The sequence below is a fragment of the Crinia signifera genome, chromosome 3 (genome assembly GCF_055691185.1).
Source record: "Crinia signifera chromosome 3, ASM5569118v1, whole genome shotgun sequence".
Classification (NCBI taxonomy): Eukaryota; Metazoa; Chordata; class Amphibia; order Anura; family Myobatrachidae; genus Crinia; species Crinia signifera.
This window is the reverse complement of record NC_139219.1, coordinates 337,304,739-337,323,512: the sequence shown is the minus strand read 5'-3', so window position 1 is coordinate 337,323,512 and position 18,774 is coordinate 337,304,739. Positions and strand designations below refer to the sequence as shown.

Sequence of the window (18,774 nt, the reverse complement as noted above, 5' to 3'; positions counted from 1 at the left end):
ATTTTTTTATGGTACTAACTTGAATCTAGTCTTATTTTGTTGACTTGGAACAATCAGTCAGCACATTTGGTTTCTATCTCAAAGGTTTGTGGTTTAATCCCACCCTGGGATATTTTTGACCTTGTGATCATATTTTGAAGAACCTTAGGTAGACAAGTTAAAACATAAAACCACCTCTTGTTATGCAGTATATCTAGACTTCTCTGATACAATTCCTCTTAAAAGTAGTTAATTAGGTAATTTTTTCAGGAAACCATTGAAGCACATTTTAGTGTTTGTACCAATGTGTTTCTTTGTTCTTTAATGGATGAACAGTTTTACTAAATCTCTTTTTTAACATAATAAAAAAGATAGAACTGAGCCAAAATATTAATCTCAGTTTTGTATTGGTTTAATCAACAAATAATTATAAAAAAACAAAGACAGCAGAGGATGGTTTCGATCCATCGACCTCTGGGTTATGGGCCCAGCACGCTTCCGCTGCGCCACTCTGCTAATCATATAAACAGCTTCAGCTCCTGAAAGCTTACCTCTTGACAAGAAAGTACCAATTTGTTTTTTTGTTCTTCAATGGAGGAAGAGTTTTACAAAAGATCTCCAGATGTTGGCCTTTTACACATATTTCAATAAATCATTTTTAGATCACTAATTTGATACAACTTTAGAGGGGTCTCTGTGGCGCAATCGGTTAGCGCGTTTGGCTGTTAACCGAAAGGTTGGTGGTTCAATCCCACCCAGGGACGTAATCAACTTTTTGGTCACATTTTGGAGAACTAGATGTTGACAAGTTAAAACATTAAATCACCTCTTGTGGTATAGTGTTCCTGATCTTAAGTCACAGAAGCTCCTGAAAGCTTCACTCTTCATCAGAAAGTACCAATGTTTCTCCTCTGTTCTTCAGTAGATAAAGAATCTTACAAAAGCTCTTTAAAATAATGACTATTAAATCTATGTCTAGGAATTTTTTTATGGTACTAACTTGAATCTAGTCTTATTTTGTTGACTTGGAACAATCAGTCAGCACATTTGGTTTCTATCTCAAAGGTTTGTGGTTTAATCCCACCCAGGGATATTTTTGACCGTGTGATCATATTTTGAAAAACCTTAGGTAGACAAGTTAAAACATAAAACCACCTCTTGTTATGCAGTATATCTAGACTTCACTGATACAATTCCTCTTAAAAGTAGTTAATTACGTAAGTTTTTAGGAAACCATTGAAGCACATTTTAGTGTTTGTACCAATGTGTTTCTTTGTTCTTTAATGGATGAAAAGTTTTACTAAATCTCTTTTTTAACATAATAAAAAAGATAGAACTGAGCCAAAATATTAATCTCAGTTTTGTATTGGTTTAATCAACAAATAATTATAAAAAAACAAAGATAGCAGAGGATGGTTTCGATCCATCGACCTCTGGGTTATGGGCCCAGCACGCTTCCGCTGCGCCACTCTGCTAATCATATAAACAGCTTCAGCTCCTGAAAGCTTACCTCTTGACAAGAAAGTACCAATTTGTTTTTTTGTTCTTCAATGGAGGAAGAGTTTTACAAAAGATCTCCAGATGTTGGCCTTTTACACATATTTCAATAAATCATTTTTAGATCACTAATTTGATACAACTTTAGAGGGGTCTCTGTGGCGCAATCGGTTAGCGCGTTCGGCTGTTAACCGAAAGGTTGGTGGTTCAATCCCACCCAGGGACGTAATCAACTTTTTGGTCACATTTTGGAGAACTAGATGTTGACAAGTTAAAACATTAAATCATCTCTTGTGGTATAGTGTTCCTGATCTTAAGTCACAGAAGCTCCTGAAAGCTTCACTCTTCATCAGAAAGTACCAATGTTTCTCCTCTGTTCTTCAGTAGATAAAGAATCTTACAAAAGCTCTTTAAAATAATGACTATTAAATCTATGTCTAGGAATTTTTTTATGGTACTAACTTGAATCTAGTCTTATTTTGTTGACTTGGAACAATCAGTCAGCACATTTGGTTTCTATCTCAAAGGTTTGTGGTTTAATCCCACCCAGGGATATTTTTGACCTTGTGATCATATTTTGAAGAACCTTAGGTAGACAAGTTAAAACATAAAACCACCTCTTGTTATGCAGTATATCTAGACTTCTCTGATACAATTCCTCTTAAAAGTAGTTAATTACGTAAGTTTTTAGGAAACCATTGAAGCACATTTTAGTGTTTGTACCAATGTGTTTCTTTGTTCTTTAATGGATGAACAGTTTTACTAAATCTCTTTTTTAACATAATAAAAAAGATAGAACTGAGCCAAAATATTAATCTCAGTTTTGTATTGGTTTAATCAACAAATAATTATAAAAAAAAACAAAGATAGCAGAGGATGGTTTCGATCCATCGACCTCTGGGTTATGGGCCCAGCACGCTTCCGCTGCGCCACTCTGCTAATCATATAAACAGCTTCAGCTCCTGAAAGCTTACCTCTTGACAAGAAAGTACCAATTTGTTTTTTTGTTTTTCAATGGAGGAAGAGTTTTACAAAAGATCTCCAGATGTTGGCCTTTTACACATATTTCAATAAATCATTTTTAGATCACTAATTTGATACAACTTTAGAGGGGTCTCTGTGGCGCAATCGGTTAGCGCGTTCGGCTGTTAACCGAAAGGTTGGTGGTTCAATCCCACCCAGGGACGTAATCAACTTTTTGGTCACATTTTGGAGAACTAGATGTTGACAAGTTAAAACATTAAATCACCTCTTGTGGTATAGTGTTCCTGATCTTAAGTCACAGAAGCTCCTGAAAGCTTCACTCTTCATCAGAAAGTACCAATGTTTCTCCTCTGTTCTTCAGTAGATAAAGAATCTTACAAAAGCTCTTTAAAATAATGACTATTAAATCTATGTCTAGGAATTTTTTTATGGTACTAACTTGAATCTAGTCTTATTTTGTTGACTTGGAACAAACAGTCAGCACATTTGGTTTCTATCTCAAAGGTTTGTGGTTTAATCCCACCCTGGGATATTTTTGACCTTGTGATCATATTTTGAAGAACCTTAGGTAGACAAGTTAAAACATAAAACCACCTCTTGTTATGCAGTATATCTAGACTTCTCTGATACAATTCCTCTTAAAAGTAGTTAATTAGGTAAGTTTTTAGGAAACCATTGAAGCACATTTTAGTGTTTGTACCAATGTGTTTCTTTGTTCTTTAATGGATGAACAGTTTTACTAAATCTCTTTTTTAACATAATAAAAAAGATAGAACTGAGCCAAAATATTAATCTCAGTTTTGTATTGGTTTAATCAACAAATAATTATAAAAAAACAAAGATAGCAGAGGATGGTTTCGATCCATCGACCTCTGGGTTATGGGCCCAGCACGCTTCCGCTGCGCCACTCTGCTAATCATATAAACAGCTTCAGCTCCTGAAAGCTTACCTCTTGACAAGAAAGTACCAATTTGTTTTTTTGTTCTTCAATGGAGGAAGAGTTTTACAAAAGATCTCCAGATGTTGGCCTTTTACACATATTTCAATAAATCATTTTTAGATCACTAATTTGATACAACTTTAGAGGGGTCTCTGTGGCGCAATCGGTTAGCGCGTTCGGCTGTTAACCGAAAGGTTGGTGGTTCAATCCCACCCAGGGACGTAATCAACTTTTTGGTCACATTTTGGAGAACTAGATGTTGACAAGTTAAAACATTAAATCACCTCTTGTGGTATAGTGTTCCTGATCTTAAGTCACAGAAGCTCCTGAAAGCTTCACTCTTCATCAGAAAGTACCAATGTTTCTCCTCTGTTCTTCAGTAGATAAAGAATCTTACAAAAGCTCTTTAAAATAATGACTATTAAATCTATGTCTAGGAATTTTTTTATGGTACTAACTTGAATCTAGTCTTATTTTGTTGACTTGGAACAATCAGTCAGCACATTTGGTTTCTATCTCAAAGGTTTGTGGTTTAATCCCACCCTGGGATATTTTTGACCTTGTGATCATATTTTGAAGAACCTTAGGTAGACAAGTTAAAACATAAAACCACCTCTTGTTATGCAGTATATCTAGACTTCTCTGATACAATTCCTCTTAAAAGTAGTTAATTAGGTAATTTTTTCAGGAAACCATTGAAGCACATTTTAGTGTTTGTACCAATGTGTTTCTTTGTTCTTTAATGGATGAACAGTTTTACTAAATCTCTTTTTTAACATAATAAAAAAGATAGAACTGAGCCAAAATATTAATCTCAGTTTTGTATTGGTTTAATCAACAAATAATTATAAAAAAACAAAGACAGCAGAGGATGGTTTCGATCCATCGACCTCTGGGTTATGGGCCCAGCACGCTTCCGCTGCGCCACTCTGCTAATCATATAAACAGCTTCAGCTCCTGAAAGCTTACCTCTTGACAAGAAAGTACCAATTTGTTTTTTTGTTCTTCAATGGAGGAAGAGTTTTACAAAAGATCTCCAGATGTTGGCCTTTTACACATATTTCAATAAATCATTTTTAGATCACTAATTTGATACAACTTTAGAGGGGTCTCTGTGGCGCAATCGGTTAGCGCGTTTGGCTGTTAACCGAAAGGTTGGTGGTTCAATCCCACCCAGGGACGTAATCAACTTTTTGGTCACATTTTGGAGAACTAGATGTTGACAAGTTAAAACATTAAATCACCTCTTGTGGTATAGTGTTCCTGATCTTAAGTCACAGAAGCTCCTGAAAGCTTCACTCTTCATCAGAAAGTACCAATGTTTCTCCTCTGTTCTTCAGTAGATAAAGAATCTTACAAAAGCTCTTTAAAATAATGACTATTAAATCTATGTCTAGGAATTTTTTTATGGTACTAACTTGAATCTAGTCTTATTTTGTTGACTTGGAACAATCAGTCAGCACATTTGGTTTCTATCTCAAAGGTTTGTGGTTTAATCCCACCCAGGGATATTTTTGACCTTGTGATCATATTTTGAAGAACCTTAGGTAGACAAGTTAAAACATAAAACCACCTCTTGTTATGCAGTATATCTAGACTTCTCTGATACAATTCCTCTTAAAAGTAGTTAATTACGTAAGTTTTTAGGAAACCATTGAAGCACATTTTAGTGTTTGTACCAATGTGTTTCTTTGTTCTTTAATGGATGAACAGTTTTACTAAATCTCTTTTTTAACATAATAAAAAAGATAGAACTGAGCCAAAATATTAATCTCAGTTTTGTATTGGTTTAATCAACAAATAATTATAAAAAAACAAAGATAGCAGAGGATGGTTCCGATCCATCGACCTCTGGGTTATGGGCCCAGCACGCTTCCGCTGCGCCACTCTGCTAATCATATAAACAGCTTCAGCTCCTGAAAGCTTACCTCTTGACAAGAAAGTACCAATTTGTTTTTTTGTTCTTCAATGGAGGAAGAGTTTTACAAAAGATCTCCAGATGTTGGCCTTTTACACATATTTCAATAAATCATTTTTAGATCACTAATTTGATACAACTTTAGAGGGGTCTCTGTGGCGCAATCGGTTAGCGCGTTCGGCTGTTAACCAAAAGGTTGGTGGTTCAATCCAACCCAGGGACGTAATCGACTTTTTGGTCACATTTTGGAGAACTAGATGTTGACAAGTTAAAACATTAAATCACCTCTTGTGGTATAGTGTTCCTGATCTTAAGTCACAGAAGCTCCTGAAAGCTTCACTCTTCATCAGAAAGTACCAATGTTTCTCCTCTGTTCTTCAGTAGATAAAGAATCTTACAAAAGCTCTTTAAAATAATGACTATTAAATCTATGTCTAGGAATTTTTTTATGGTACTAACTTGAATCTAGTCTTATTTTGTTGACTTGGAACAAACAGTCAGCACATTTGGTTTCTATCTCAAAGGTTTGTGGTTTAATCCCACCCTGGGATATTTTTGACCTTGTGATCATATTTTGAAGAACCTTAGGTAGACAAGTTAAAACATAAAACCACCTCTTGTTATGCAGTATATCTAGACTTCTCTGATACAATTCCTCTTAAAAGTAGTTAATTAGGTAAGTTTTTAGGAAACCATTGAAGCACATTTTAGTGTTTGTACCAATGTGTTTCTTTGTTCTTTAATGGATGAACAGTTTTACTAAATCTCTTTTTTAACATAATAAAAAAGATAGAACTGAGCCAAAATATTAATCTCAGTTTTGTATTGGTTTAATCAACAAATAATTATAAAAAAACAAAGATAGCAGAGGATGGTTTCGATCCATCGACCTCTGGGTTATGGGCCCAGCACGCTTCCGCTGCGCCACTCTGCTAATCATATAAACAGCTTCAGCTCCTGAAAGCTTACCTCTTGACAAGAAAGTACCAATTTGTTTTTTTGTTCTTCAATGGAGGAAGAGTTTTACAAAAGATCTCCAGATGTTGGCCTTTTACACATATTTCAATAAATCATTTTTAGATCACTAATTTGATACAACTTTAGAGGGGTCTCTGTGGCGCAATCGGTTAGCGCGTTCGGCTGTTAACCGAAAGGTTGGTGGTTCAATCCCACCCAGGGACGTAATCAACTTTTTGGTCACATTTTGGAGAACTAGATGTTGACAAGTTAAAACATTAAATCACCTCTTGTGGTATAGTGTTCCTGATCTTAAGTCACAGAAGCTCCTGAAAGCTTCACTCTTCATCAGAAAGTACCAATGTTTCTCCTCTGTTCTTCAGTAGATAAAGAATCTTACAAAAGCTCTTTAAAATAATGACTATTAAATCTATGTCTAGGAATTTTTTTATGGTACTAACTTGAATCTAGTCTTATTTTGTTGACTTGGAACAATCAGTCAGCACATTTGGTTTCTATCTCAAAGGTTTGTGGTTTAATCCCACCCTGGGATATTTTTGACCTTGTGATCATATTTTGAAGAACCTTAGGTAGACAAGTTAAAACATAAAACCACCTCTTGTTATGCAGTATATCTAGACTTCTCTGATACAATTCCTCTTAAAAGTAGTTAATTAGGTAATTTTTTCAGGAAACCATTGAAGCACATTTTAGTGTTTGTACCAATGTGTTTCTTTGTTCTTTAATGGATGAACAGTTTTACTAAATCTCTTTTTTAACATAATAAAAAAGATAGAACTGAGCCAAAATATTAATCTCAGTTTTGTATTGGTTTAATCAACAAATAATTATAAAAAAACAAAGACAGCAGAGGATGGTTTCGATCCATCGACCTCTGGGTTATGGGCCCAGCACGCTTCCGCTGCGCCACTCTGCTAATCATATAAACAGCTTCAGCTCCTGAAAGCTTACCTCTTGACAAGAAAGTACCAATTTGTTTTTTTGTTCTTCAATGGAGGAAGAGTTTTACAAAAGATCTCCAGATGTTGGCCTTTTACACATATTTCAATAAATCATTTTTAGATCACTAATTTGATACAACTTTAGAGGGGTCTCTGTGGCGCAATCGGTTAGCGCGTTTGGCTGTTAACCGAAAGGTTGGTGGTTCAATCCCACCCAGGGACGTAATCAACTTTTTGGTCACATTTTGGAGAACTAGATGTTGACAAGTTAAAACATTAAATCACCTCTTGTGGTATAGTGTTCCTGATCTTAAGTCACAGAAGCTCCTGAAAGCTTCACTCTTCATCAGAAAGTACCAATGTTTCTCCTCTGTTCTTCAGTAGATAAAGAATCTTACAAAAGCTCTTTAAAATAATGACTATTAAATCTATGTCTAGGAATTTTTTTATGGTACTAACTTGAATCTAGTCTTATTTTGTTGACTTGGAACAATCAGTCAGCACATTTGGTTTCTATCTCAAAGGTTTGTGGTTTAATCCCACCCAGGGATATTTTTGACCTTGTGATCATATTTTGAAGAACCTTAGGTAGACAAGTTAAAACATAAAACCACCTCTTGTTATGCAGTATATCTAGACTTCTCTGATACAATTCCTCTTAAAAGTAGTTAATTACGTAAGTTTTTAGGAAACCATTGAAGCACATTTTAGTGTTTGTACCAATGTGTTTCTTTGTTCTTTAATGGATGAACAGTTTTACTAAATCTCTTTTTTAACATAATAAAAAAGATAGAACTGAGCCAAAATATTAATCTCAGTTTTGTATTGGTTTAATCAACAAATAATTATAAAAAAACAAAGATAGCAGAGGATGGTTCCGATCCATCGACCTCTGGGTTATGGGCCCAGCACGCTTCCGCTGCGCCACTCTGCTAATCATATAAACAGCTTCAGCTCCTGAAAGCTTACCTCTTGACAAGAAAGTACCAATTTGTTTTTTTGTTCTTCAATGGAGGAAGAGTTTTACAAAAGATCTCCAGATGTTGGCCTTTTACACATATTTCAATAAATCATTTTTAGATCACTAATTTGATACAACTTTAGAGGGGTCTCTGTGGCGCAATCGGTTAGCGCGTTCGGCTGTTAACCAAAAGGTTGGTGGTTCAATCCAACCCAGGGACGTAATCGACTTTTTGGTCACATTTTGGAGAACTAGATGTTGACAAGTTAAAACATTAAATCACCTCTTGGGGTATAGTGTTCCTGATCTTAAGTCACAGAAGCTCCTGAAAGCTTCACTCTTCATCAGAAAGTACCAATGTTTCTCCTCTGTTCTTCAGTAGATAAAGAATCTTACAAAAGCTCTTTAAAATAATGACTATTAAATCTATGTCTAGGAATTTTTTTATGGTACTAACTTGAATCTAGTCTTATTTTGTTGACTTGGAACAATCAGTCAGCACATTTGGTTTCTATCTCAAAGATTTGTGGTTTAATCCCACCCAGGGATATTTTTGACCGTGTGATCATATTTTGAAGAACCTTAGGTAGACAAGTTAAAACATAAAACCACCTCTTGTTATGCAGTATATCTAGACTTCTCTGATACAATTCCTCTTAAAAGTAGTTAATTAGGTAATTTTTTCAGGAAACCATTGAAGCACATTTTAGTGTTTGTACCAATGTGTTTCTTTGTTCTTTAATGGATGAACAGTTTTACTAAATCTCTTTTTTAACATAATAAAAAAGATAGAACTGAGCCAAAATATTAATCTCAGTTTTGTATTGGTTTAATCAACAAATAATTATAAAAAAACAAAGACAGCAGAGGATGGTTTCGATCCATCGACCTCTGGGTTATGGGCCCAGCACGCTTCCGCTGCGCCACTCTGCTAATCATATAAACAGCTTCAGCTCCTGAAAGCTTACCTCTTGACAAGAAAGTACCAATTTGTTTTTTTGTTCTTCAATGGAGGAAGAGTTTTACAAAAGATCTCCAGATGTTGGCCTTTTACACATATTTCAATAAATCATTTTTAGATCACTAATTTGATACAACTTTAGAGGGGTCTCTGTGGCGCAATCGGTTAGCGCGTTCGGCTGTTAACCGAAAGGTTGGTGGTTCAATCCAACCCAGGGACGTAATCAACTTTTTGGTCACATTTTGGAGAACTAGATGTTGACAAGTTAAAACAGTAAATCACCTCTTGTGGTATAGTGTTCCTGATCTTAAGTCACAGAAGCTCCTGAAAGCTTCACTCTTCATCAGAAAGTACCAATGTTTCTCCTCTGTTCTTCAGTAGATAAAGAATCTTACAAAAGCTCTTTAACCCCTTCACGACATTTGACGTATATATACGTCATGGTCGGGAAGTACTTCCCGACACATGACGTATATATACGTCATGACTTCTAACTGTCACTGCGTCTAGAGACGCAGTGACAGTTAGGTGATGTCTGCTGTCCCTGACAGCAGACATCCCCCCTCGCCGCCCAGGGGGGGCAGGGGTGCCCCCCCCGGTCGGCGATCGCTGTGATTGGCTGTTCAAATCTGAACAGCCATTCACAGCGTTTCCTGTGTTACCGGCGGCTAAGCCGCTCGGTAACACAGGGATCGGTGGTGATCGGTGCTGTCAGGTACAGCACCGATCACCACCGATGTGCAGCCCACCCCTCGCACCCGCCGGGCACTCACCCGGCAGCAGCAGCGGCTCCAACGGCTCCCCCGGAGCGTCTGGAGCGCACGCAGCGCTGCCCTCCTCCCCCCTCCCCCCCGCAGCAGCAGCAGCAGCATCAAGCTGCTGAAAAAGGTTTACAATAAAATACAGTATATGCACTGAAAATATATGTATATATATATATATATATATATATATATACATACACACACACATATATATATATATATATATGTGTGTGTGTATATATATGTATATATATAAATATATATATATATACATATATACACACATATATATATATTTATATATATATATGTGTGTGTGTGTGTGTGTGTGTGTGTATATACCCCACCGATCGCCAGCCCCCCCCCCCCCTCCCACCCGGCAGCCCCCCTCCCTCCCACCCACCCGGCTGCCGCAGCGCCAGCACCCCTCCCACCCCCCCGCCAGCCGCAGCGCCAGCCCCCCTCCCAAAGCTGGTGACTAAAATGGGGTCACTTGTGGGGGGGTTCCACTGTATTGGTGCTTCGGGGGTCTTGCTAATGCGACATAGCACCCACCATTCATTCCGCCACCAAAAATCACTCCTTCCCTTCTGAGTCCTGCCATGCACCCAACTGGTATTTTTTGGTCACACGTGAGGCATTGCCGTACTCGGGAGAAATTGGGGCACAGATTTTGGGGTGCTTTGTCTCCTTCATTCCTTGTGAAAATAAAAAATTTTGAGCCAGAACTGCATTTTTCTGTAAAAAATTACATTTTTTTACACAAAAATGCAGATCTGGCTCAAAATTTTTCATTTTCACAAGGAATGAAGGAGACAAAGCACCCCAAAATCTGTGCCCCAATTTCTCCCGAGTACGGCAATGCCTCATGTGTGACCAAAAAATACCAGTTGGGTGCATGGCAGGACTCAGAAGGGAAGGAGTGATTTTTGGATTTTGCAGCACAGATTCTGGTTGAATGACCCCCGAAACACCCATACAGTGGAACCCCCCCACAAGTGACCCCATTTTGCAAACTACACCCTTCAGGGAATTCATCAAGGGGTATAGTGTACATTTCAAACCCCCCGGGGTTTCACCAATTTTGATACAACTGAGCTGTGAAAATGAAAAATTAATTTTTTTTCATTTTCACTGCCCAGTTGTACCACAATTGGTGAAACCCCTGGGGGTTTGAAATGTACACTATACCCCTAGATGAATTCCCTGAAGGGTGTAGTTTGCAAAATGGGGTCACTTGTGGGGGGGGTACCTAACTTTTAGCATCTTATGGTGCCTAGAAACCTACATGGTGCCTAAAAAATAATCTCATAAAAAGGAGGCTCCAAAATCAAGTAGGTGCTCCTTCTATTATGAAGCCTGTGGTTTGGTCACCGTGCACACTAGGGCCACATATAGGATATTTATGAAAACCAAAGAATTGGGGGAATCAATTTTTAGTCACATTTCTCTAGTAAAATCTACTGTGTTCCTTAGAAAAATGTATTAAAATTGCAAATCTGCAAAAAAAATGAAATTTTGAAATTTCACCTACACTTTCTTTTAATTCCTGTGAAACACCTAAAGGGTTAACAAACTTTCAAAATGCTGTTTTGAATACTGTGAGGGGTGCAGTTTTTGAAATGGCATCATTTATGGGGGTGTCTCACATACAAGTCACTCAAAGTCACATCATAACTGACCTGGTCCCTAAAAAAATCAGAGTTTGAAATTTTCTTGAAAATTTGAGAATTTGCTATTCATATTTGAAGCCTCCTAGTGTCCAAAAAAATGAAAATGAGGTTGAAATAATGATGGCAACATAAAGTAGACATATGGTCTATGTTAGTTATTCACTATTTTGAGTGGTAAGATTATTTGTCTCACAAGCAGAAAATTTAACATTTTGCAAATCGCAAAATTTTCCATTTTTTTACGACATTTTGGTATTTTTCACAAAAAAACACAGACTGTATCGACGAAAATTTACCACTAACTTGAAGTACAATGTGTCACGAGAAAACAATCTCAAAATCACTGGGATAAGTAAAAGCAAAAAAAAGTTATCCCCACTTAAGTGATACATGCCAGATTTGAAAAAAAGGGCTCTGTCAGGAAGGCAAAAACTGGCTCTGTCATGAAGGGGTTAAAATAATGACTATTAAATCTATGTCTAGGAATTTTTTTATGGTACTAACTTGAATCTAGTCTTATTTTGTTGACTTGGAACAATCAGTCAGCACATTTGGTTTCTATCTCAAAGGTTTGTGGTTTAATCCCACCCAGGGATATTTTTGACCGTGTGATCATATTTTGAAGAACCTTAGGTAGACAAGTTAAAACATAAAACCACCTCTTGTTATGCAGTATATCTAGACTTCACTGATACAATTCCTCTTAAAAGTAGTTAATTAGGTAAGTTTTTAGGAAACCATTGAAGCACATTTTAGTGTTTGTACCAATGTGTTTCTTTGTTCTTTAATGGATGAACAGTTTTACTAAATCTCTTTTTTAACATAATAAAAAAGATAGAACTGAGCCAAAATATTAATCTCAGTTTTGTATTGGTTTAATCAACAAATAATTATAAAAAAACAAAGATAGCAGAGGATGGTTTCGATCCATCGACCTCTGGGTTATGGGCCCAGCACTCTTCCGCTGCGCCACTCTGCTAATCATATAAACAGCTTCAGCTCCTGAAAGCTTACCTCTTGACAAGAAAGTACCAATTTGTTTTTTTGTTCTTCAATGGAGGAAGAGTTTTACAAAAGATCTCCAGATGTTGGCCTTTTACACATATTTCAATAAATCATTTTTAGATCACTAATTTGATACAACTTTAGAGGGGTCTCTGTGGCGCAATCGGTTAGCGCGTTCGGCTGTTAACCGAAAGGTTGGTGGTTCAATCCCACCCAGGGACGTAATCAACTTTTTGGTCACATTTTGGAGAACTAGATGTTGACAAGTTAAAACATTAAATCACCTCTTGTGGTATAGTGTTCCTGATCTTAAGTCACAGAAGCTCCTGAAAGCTTCACTCTTCATCAGAAAGTACCAATGTTTCTCCTCTGTTCTTCAGTAGATAAAGAATCTTACAAAAGCTCTTTAAAATAATGACTATTAAATCTATGTCTAGGAATTTTTTTATGGTACTAACTTGAATCTAGTCTTATTTTGTTGACTTGGAACAATCAGTCAGCACATTTGGTTTCTATCTCAAAGGTTTGTGGTTTAATCCCACCCTGGGATATTTTTGACCTTGTGATCATATTTTGAAGAACCTTAGGTAGACAAGTTAAAACATAAAACCACCTCTTGTTATGCAGTATATCTAGACTTCTCTGATACAATTCCTCTTAAAAGTAGTTAATTAGGTAAGTTTTTAGGAAACCATTGAAGCACATTTTAGTGTTTGTACCAATGTGTTTCTTTGTTCTTTAATGGATGAACAGTTTTACTAAATCTCTTTTTTAACATAATAAAAAAGATAGAACTGAGCCAAAATATTAATCTCAGTTTTGTATTGGTTTAATCAACAAATAATTATAAAAAAAAACAAAGATAGCAGAGGATGGTTTCGATCCATCGACCTCTGGGTTATGGGCCCAGCACGCTTCCGCTGCGCCACTCTGCTAATCATATAAACAGCTTCAGCTCCTGAAAGCTTACCTCTTGACAAGAAAGTACCAATTTGTTTTTTTGTTCTTCAATGGAGGAAGAGTTTTACAAAAGATCTCCAGATGTTGGCCTTTTACACATATTTCAATAAATCATTTTTAGATCACTAATTTGATACAACTTTAGAGGGGTCTCTGTGGCGCAATCGGTTAGCGCGTTCGGCTGTTAACCGAAAGGTTGGTGGTTCAATCCAACCCAGGGACGTAATCAACTTTTTGGTCACATTTTGGAGAACTAGATGTTGACAAGTTAAAACATTAAATCACCTCTTGTGGTATAGTGTTCCTGATCTTAAGTCACAGAAGCTCCTGAAAGCTTCACTCTTCATCAGAAAGTACCAATGTTTCTCCTCTGTTCTTCAGTAGATAAAGAATCTTACAAAAGCTCTTTAAAATAATGACTATTAAATCTATGTCTAGGAATTTTTTTATGGTACTAACTTGAATCTAGTCTTATTTTGTTGACTTGGAACAATCAGTCAGCACATTTGGTTTCTATCTCAAAGGTTTGTGGTTTAATCCCACCCAGGGATATTTTTGACCGTGTGATCATATTTTGAAGAACCTTAGGTAGACAAGTTAAAACATAAAACCACCTCTTGTTATGCAGTATATCTAGACTTCACTGATACAATTCCTCTTAAAAGTAGTTAATTAGGTAAGTTTTTAGGAAACCATTGAAGCACATTTTAGTGTTTGTACCAATGTGTTTCTTTGTTCTTTAATGGATGAACAGTTTTACTAAATCTCTTTTTTAACATAATAAAAAAGATAGAACTGAGCCAAAATATTAATATCAGTTTTGTATTGGTTTAATCAACAAATAATTATAAAAAAACAAAGATAGCAGAGGATGGTTTCGATCCATCGACCTCTGGGTTATGGGCCCAGCACTCTTCCGCTGCGCCACTCTGCTAATCATATAAACAGCTTCAGCTCCTGAAAGCTTACCTCTTGACAAGAAAGTACCAATTTGTTTTTTTGTTCTTCAATGGAGGAAGAGTTTTACAAAAGATCTCCAGATGTTGGCCTTTTACACATATTTCAATAAATCATTTTTAGATCACTAATTTGATACAACTTTAGAGGGGTCTCTGTGGCGCAATCGGTTAGCGCGTTCGGCTGTTAACCGAAAGGTTGGTGGTTCAATCCCACCCAGGGACGTAATCAACTTTTTGGTCACATTTTGGAGAACTAGATGTTGACAAGTTAAAACATTAAATCACCTCTTGTGGTATAGTGTTCCTGATCTTAAGTCACAGAAGCTCCTGAAAGCTTCACTCTTCATCAGAAAGTACCAATGTTTCTCCTCTGTTCTTCAGTAGATAAAGAATCTTACAAAAGCTCTTTAAAATAATGACTATTAAATCTATGTCTAGGAATTTTTTTATGGTACTAACTTGAATCTAGTCTTATTTTGTTGACTTGGAACAATCAGTCAGCACATTTGGTTTCTATCTCAAAGGTTTGTGGTTTAATCCCACCCTGGGATATTTTTGACCTTGTGATCATATTTTGAAGAACCTTAGGTAGACAAGTTAAAACATAAAACCACCTCTTGTTATGCAGTATATCTAGACTTCTCTGATACAATTCCTCTTAAAAGTAGTTAATTAGGTAAGTTTTTAGGAAACCATTGAAGCACATTTTAGTGTTTGTACCAATGTGTTTCTTTGTTCTTTAATGGATGAACAGTTTTACTAAATCTCTTTTTTAACATAATAAAAAAGATAGAACTGAGCCAAAATATTAATCTCAGTTTTGTATTGGTTTAATCAACAAATAATTATAAAAAAAACAAAGATAGCAGAGGATGGTTTAAAAGTAGTTAATTAGGTAAGTTTTTAGGAAACCATTGAAGCACATTTTAGTGTTTGTACCAATTTAAATCACCTCTTGTGGTATAGTGTTCCTGATCTTAAGTCACAGAAGCTCCTGAAAGCTTCACTCTTCATCAGAAAGTACCAATGTTTCTCCTCTGTTCTTCAGTAGATAAAGAATCTTACAAAAGCTCTTTAAAATAATGACTATTAAATCTATGTCTAGGAATTTTTTTATGGTACTAACTTGAATCTAGTCTTATTTTGTTGACTTGGAACAAACAGTCAGCACATTTGGTTTCTATCTCAAAGGTTTGTGGTTTAATCCTACCCAGGGATATTTTTGACCTTGTGATCATATTTTGAAGAACCTTAGGTAGACAAGTTAAAACATAAAACCACCTCTTGTTATGCAGTATATCTAGACTTCTCTGATACAAAGTAGTTAATTAGGTAAGTTTTTAGGAAACCATTGAAGCACATTTTAGTGTTTGTACCAATGTGTTTCTTTGTTCTTTAATGGATGAACAGTTTTACTAAATCTCTTTTTTAACATAATAAAAAAGATAGAACTGAGCCAAAATATTAATCTCAGTTTTGTATTGGTTTAATCAACAAATAATTATAAAAAAAACAAAGATAGCAGAGGATGGCTTCAATCCATCGACCTCTGGGTTATGGGCCCAGCACGCTTCCGCTGCGCCACTTTGCTAATCATATTAGCTGCTACTTCAGCTCCTGAAAGCTTACCTCTTGACAAGAAAGTACCAATTTGTTTTTTTGTTCTTCAATGGAGGAAGAGTTTTACAAAAGATCTCCAGATGTTGGCCTTTTACACATATTTCAATAAATCATTTTTAGATCACTAATTTGATACAACTTTAGAGGGGTCTCTGTGGCGCAATTGGTTAGCGCGTTCGGTTGTTAACCGAAAGGTTTGTGGTTCAATCCCACCCAGGGACGTAATCGACTTTATGGTCACATTTTGGAGAACTAGATGTTGACAAGTTAAAACATTAAATCACCTCTTGTGGTATAGTGTTCCTGATCTTAAGTCACAGAAGCTCCTGAAAGCTTCACTCTTCATCAGAAAGTACCAATGTTTCTCCTCTGTTCTTCAGTAGATAAAGAATCTTACAAAAGCTCTTTAAAATAATGACTATTAAATCTATGTCTAGGAATTTTTTTATGGTACTAACTTGAATCTAGTCTTATTTTGTTGACTTGGAACAAACAGTCAGCACATTTGGTTTCTATCGCAAAGGTTTGTGGTTTAATCCCACCCAGGGATATTTTTGACCTTGTGATCATATTTTGAAGAACCTTAGGTAGACAAGTTAAAACGTAAAACCACCTCTTGTTATGCAGTATATCTAGACTTCTCTGATACAATTCCTCTTAAAAGTAGTTAATTAGGTAAGTTTTTAGGAAACCATTGAAGCACATTTTAGTGTTTGTACCAATGTGTTTCTTTGTTCTTTAATGGATGAACAGTTTTACTAAATCTCTTTTTTAACATAATAAAAAAGATAGAACTGAGCCAAAATATTAATCTCAGTTTTGTATTGGTTTAATCAACAAATAATTATAAAAAAACAAAGATGGCAAAGGATGGTTTCGATCCATCGACCTTTTGGGCGCAGCACGCTTCCGCTGCGCCACTTTGCTAATCATATAAACAGCTTCAGCTCCTGAAAGCTTACCTCTTGACAAGAAAGTACCAATTTGTTTTTTTGTTCTTCAATGGAGGAAGAGTTTTAAAAAAGATCTCCAGATGTTGGCCTTTTACACATATTTCAATAAATCATTTTTAGATCACTAATTTGATACAACTTTAGAGGGGTCTCTGTGGCGCAATCGGTTAGCGTGTTCGGCTGTTAACCGAAAGGTTGGTGGTTCAATCCCACCCAGGGACGTAATTGACTTTTTGGTCACATTTTGGAGAACTAGATGTTGACAAGTTAAAACATTGAATCACCTCTTGTGGTATAGTGTTCCTGATCTTAAGTCACAGAAGCTCCTGAAAGCTTCACTCTTCATCAGAAAGTACCAATGTTTCTCCTCTGTTCTTCAGTAGATAAAGAATCTTACAAAAGCTCTTTAAAATAATGACTATTAAATCTATGTCTAGGAATTTTTTTATGGTACTAACTTGAATCTTGTCTTATTTTGTTGACTTGGAACAATCAGTCAGCACATTTGGTTTCTATCTCAAAGGTTTGTGGTTTAATCCCACCCAGGGATATTTAAAGAATAAATCATTTTTAGATCACTAATTTGATACAACTTTAGAGGGGTCTCTGTGGCGCGTTCGGCTGTTAACCGAAAGGTTGGTGGTTCAATCCCACCCAGGGACGTAATCGACTTTTTGGTCACATTTTGGAGAACTAGATGTTGACAAGTTAAAACATTAAATCACCTCTTGTGGTATAGTGTTCCTGATCTTAAGTCACAGAAGCTCCTGAAAGCTTCACTCTTCATCAGAAAGTACCATTGTTTCTCCTCTGTTCTTCAGTAGATAAAGAATCTTACAAAAGCTCTTTAAAATAATGACTATTAAATCTATGTCTAGGAATTTTTTTATGGTACTAACTTGAATCTAGTCTTATTTTGTTGACTTGGAACAATCAGTCAACACATTTGGTTTCTATCTCAAAGGTTTGTGGTTTAATCCCACCCAGGGATATTTAAAGAATAAATCATTTTTAGATCACTAATTTGATACAACTTTAGAGGGGTCTCTGTGGCGCGTTCGGCTGTTAACCGAAAGGTTGGTGGTTCAATCCCACCCAGGGACGTAATCGACTTTTTGGTCACATTTTGGAGAACTAGATGTTGACAAGTTAAAACATTAAATCACCTCTTGTGGTATAGTGTTCCTGATCTTAAGTCACAGAAGCTCCTGAAAGCTTCACTCTTCATCAGAAAGTACCAATGTTTCTCCACTGTTCTTCAGTAGATAAAGAATCTTACAAAAGCTCTTTAAAATAATGACTATTAAATCTATGTCTAGGAATTTTTTTATGGTACTAACTTGAATCTAGTCTTATTTTGTTGACTTGGAACAATCAGTCAGCACATTTGGTTTCTATCTCAAAGGTTTGTGGTTTAATCCCACCCTGGGATATTTTTGACCTTGTGATCATATTTTGAAGAACCTTAGGTAGACAAGTTAAAACATAAAACCACCTCTTGTTATGCAGTATATCTAGACTTCTCTGATACAATTCCTCTTAAAAGTAGTTAATTAGGTAAGTTTTTAGGAAACCATTGAAGCACATTTAAGTGTTTGTACCAATGTGTTTCTTTGTTCTTTAATAGATGAACAGTTTTACTAAATCTCTTTTTTAACATAATAAAAAAGATAGAACTGAG

The 18,774-nt window shown here is 36.0% G+C and overlaps 10 non-coding genes across 10 annotated transcripts; all 10 read left to right on the top strand.

The window, feature by feature from the left end:
* The first annotated feature begins 669 nt into the window (after window positions 1-669).
* Window positions 670-743, top strand: TRNAN-GUU (transfer RNA asparagine (anticodon GUU)). The gene has a single exon. It is a non-coding gene; the product is annotated as a tRNA-Asn (tRNA).
* Window positions 744-1,628: 885 nt separating this feature from the next.
* On the top strand, window positions 1,629-1,702 carry TRNAN-GUU (transfer RNA asparagine (anticodon GUU)). The gene has a single exon. It is a non-coding gene; the product is annotated as a tRNA-Asn (tRNA).
* Window positions 1,703-2,589: 887 nt separating this feature from the next.
* TRNAN-GUU (transfer RNA asparagine (anticodon GUU)) lies at window positions 2,590-2,663 on the top strand. Its single transcript has one exon. It is a non-coding gene; the product is annotated as a tRNA-Asn (tRNA).
* An 885-nt stretch (window positions 2,664-3,548) lies between these two features.
* Window positions 3,549-3,622, top strand: TRNAN-GUU (transfer RNA asparagine (anticodon GUU)). The gene has a single exon. It is a non-coding gene; the product is annotated as a tRNA-Asn (tRNA).
* An 886-nt stretch (window positions 3,623-4,508) lies between these two features.
* Window positions 4,509-4,582, top strand: TRNAN-GUU (transfer RNA asparagine (anticodon GUU)). Its single transcript has one exon. It is a non-coding gene; the product is annotated as a tRNA-Asn (tRNA).
* Window positions 4,583-6,426: 1,844 nt separating this feature from the next.
* Window positions 6,427-6,500, top strand: TRNAN-GUU (transfer RNA asparagine (anticodon GUU)). Its single transcript has one exon. It is a non-coding gene; the product is annotated as a tRNA-Asn (tRNA).
* An 886-nt stretch (window positions 6,501-7,386) lies between these two features.
* On the top strand, window positions 7,387-7,460 carry TRNAN-GUU (transfer RNA asparagine (anticodon GUU)). The gene has a single exon. It is a non-coding gene; the product is annotated as a tRNA-Asn (tRNA).
* Window positions 7,461-12,749: 5,289 nt separating this feature from the next.
* Window positions 12,750-12,823, top strand: TRNAN-GUU (transfer RNA asparagine (anticodon GUU)). The gene has a single exon. It is a non-coding gene; the product is annotated as a tRNA-Asn (tRNA).
* A 1,846-nt stretch (window positions 12,824-14,669) lies between these two features.
* Window positions 14,670-14,743, top strand: TRNAN-GUU (transfer RNA asparagine (anticodon GUU)). Its single transcript has one exon. It is a non-coding gene; the product is annotated as a tRNA-Asn (tRNA).
* Window positions 14,744-17,241: 2,498 nt separating this feature from the next.
* TRNAN-GUU (transfer RNA asparagine (anticodon GUU)) lies at window positions 17,242-17,315 on the top strand. Its single transcript has one exon. It is a non-coding gene; the product is annotated as a tRNA-Asn (tRNA).
* Window positions 17,316-18,774: the final 1,459 nt, after the last annotated feature.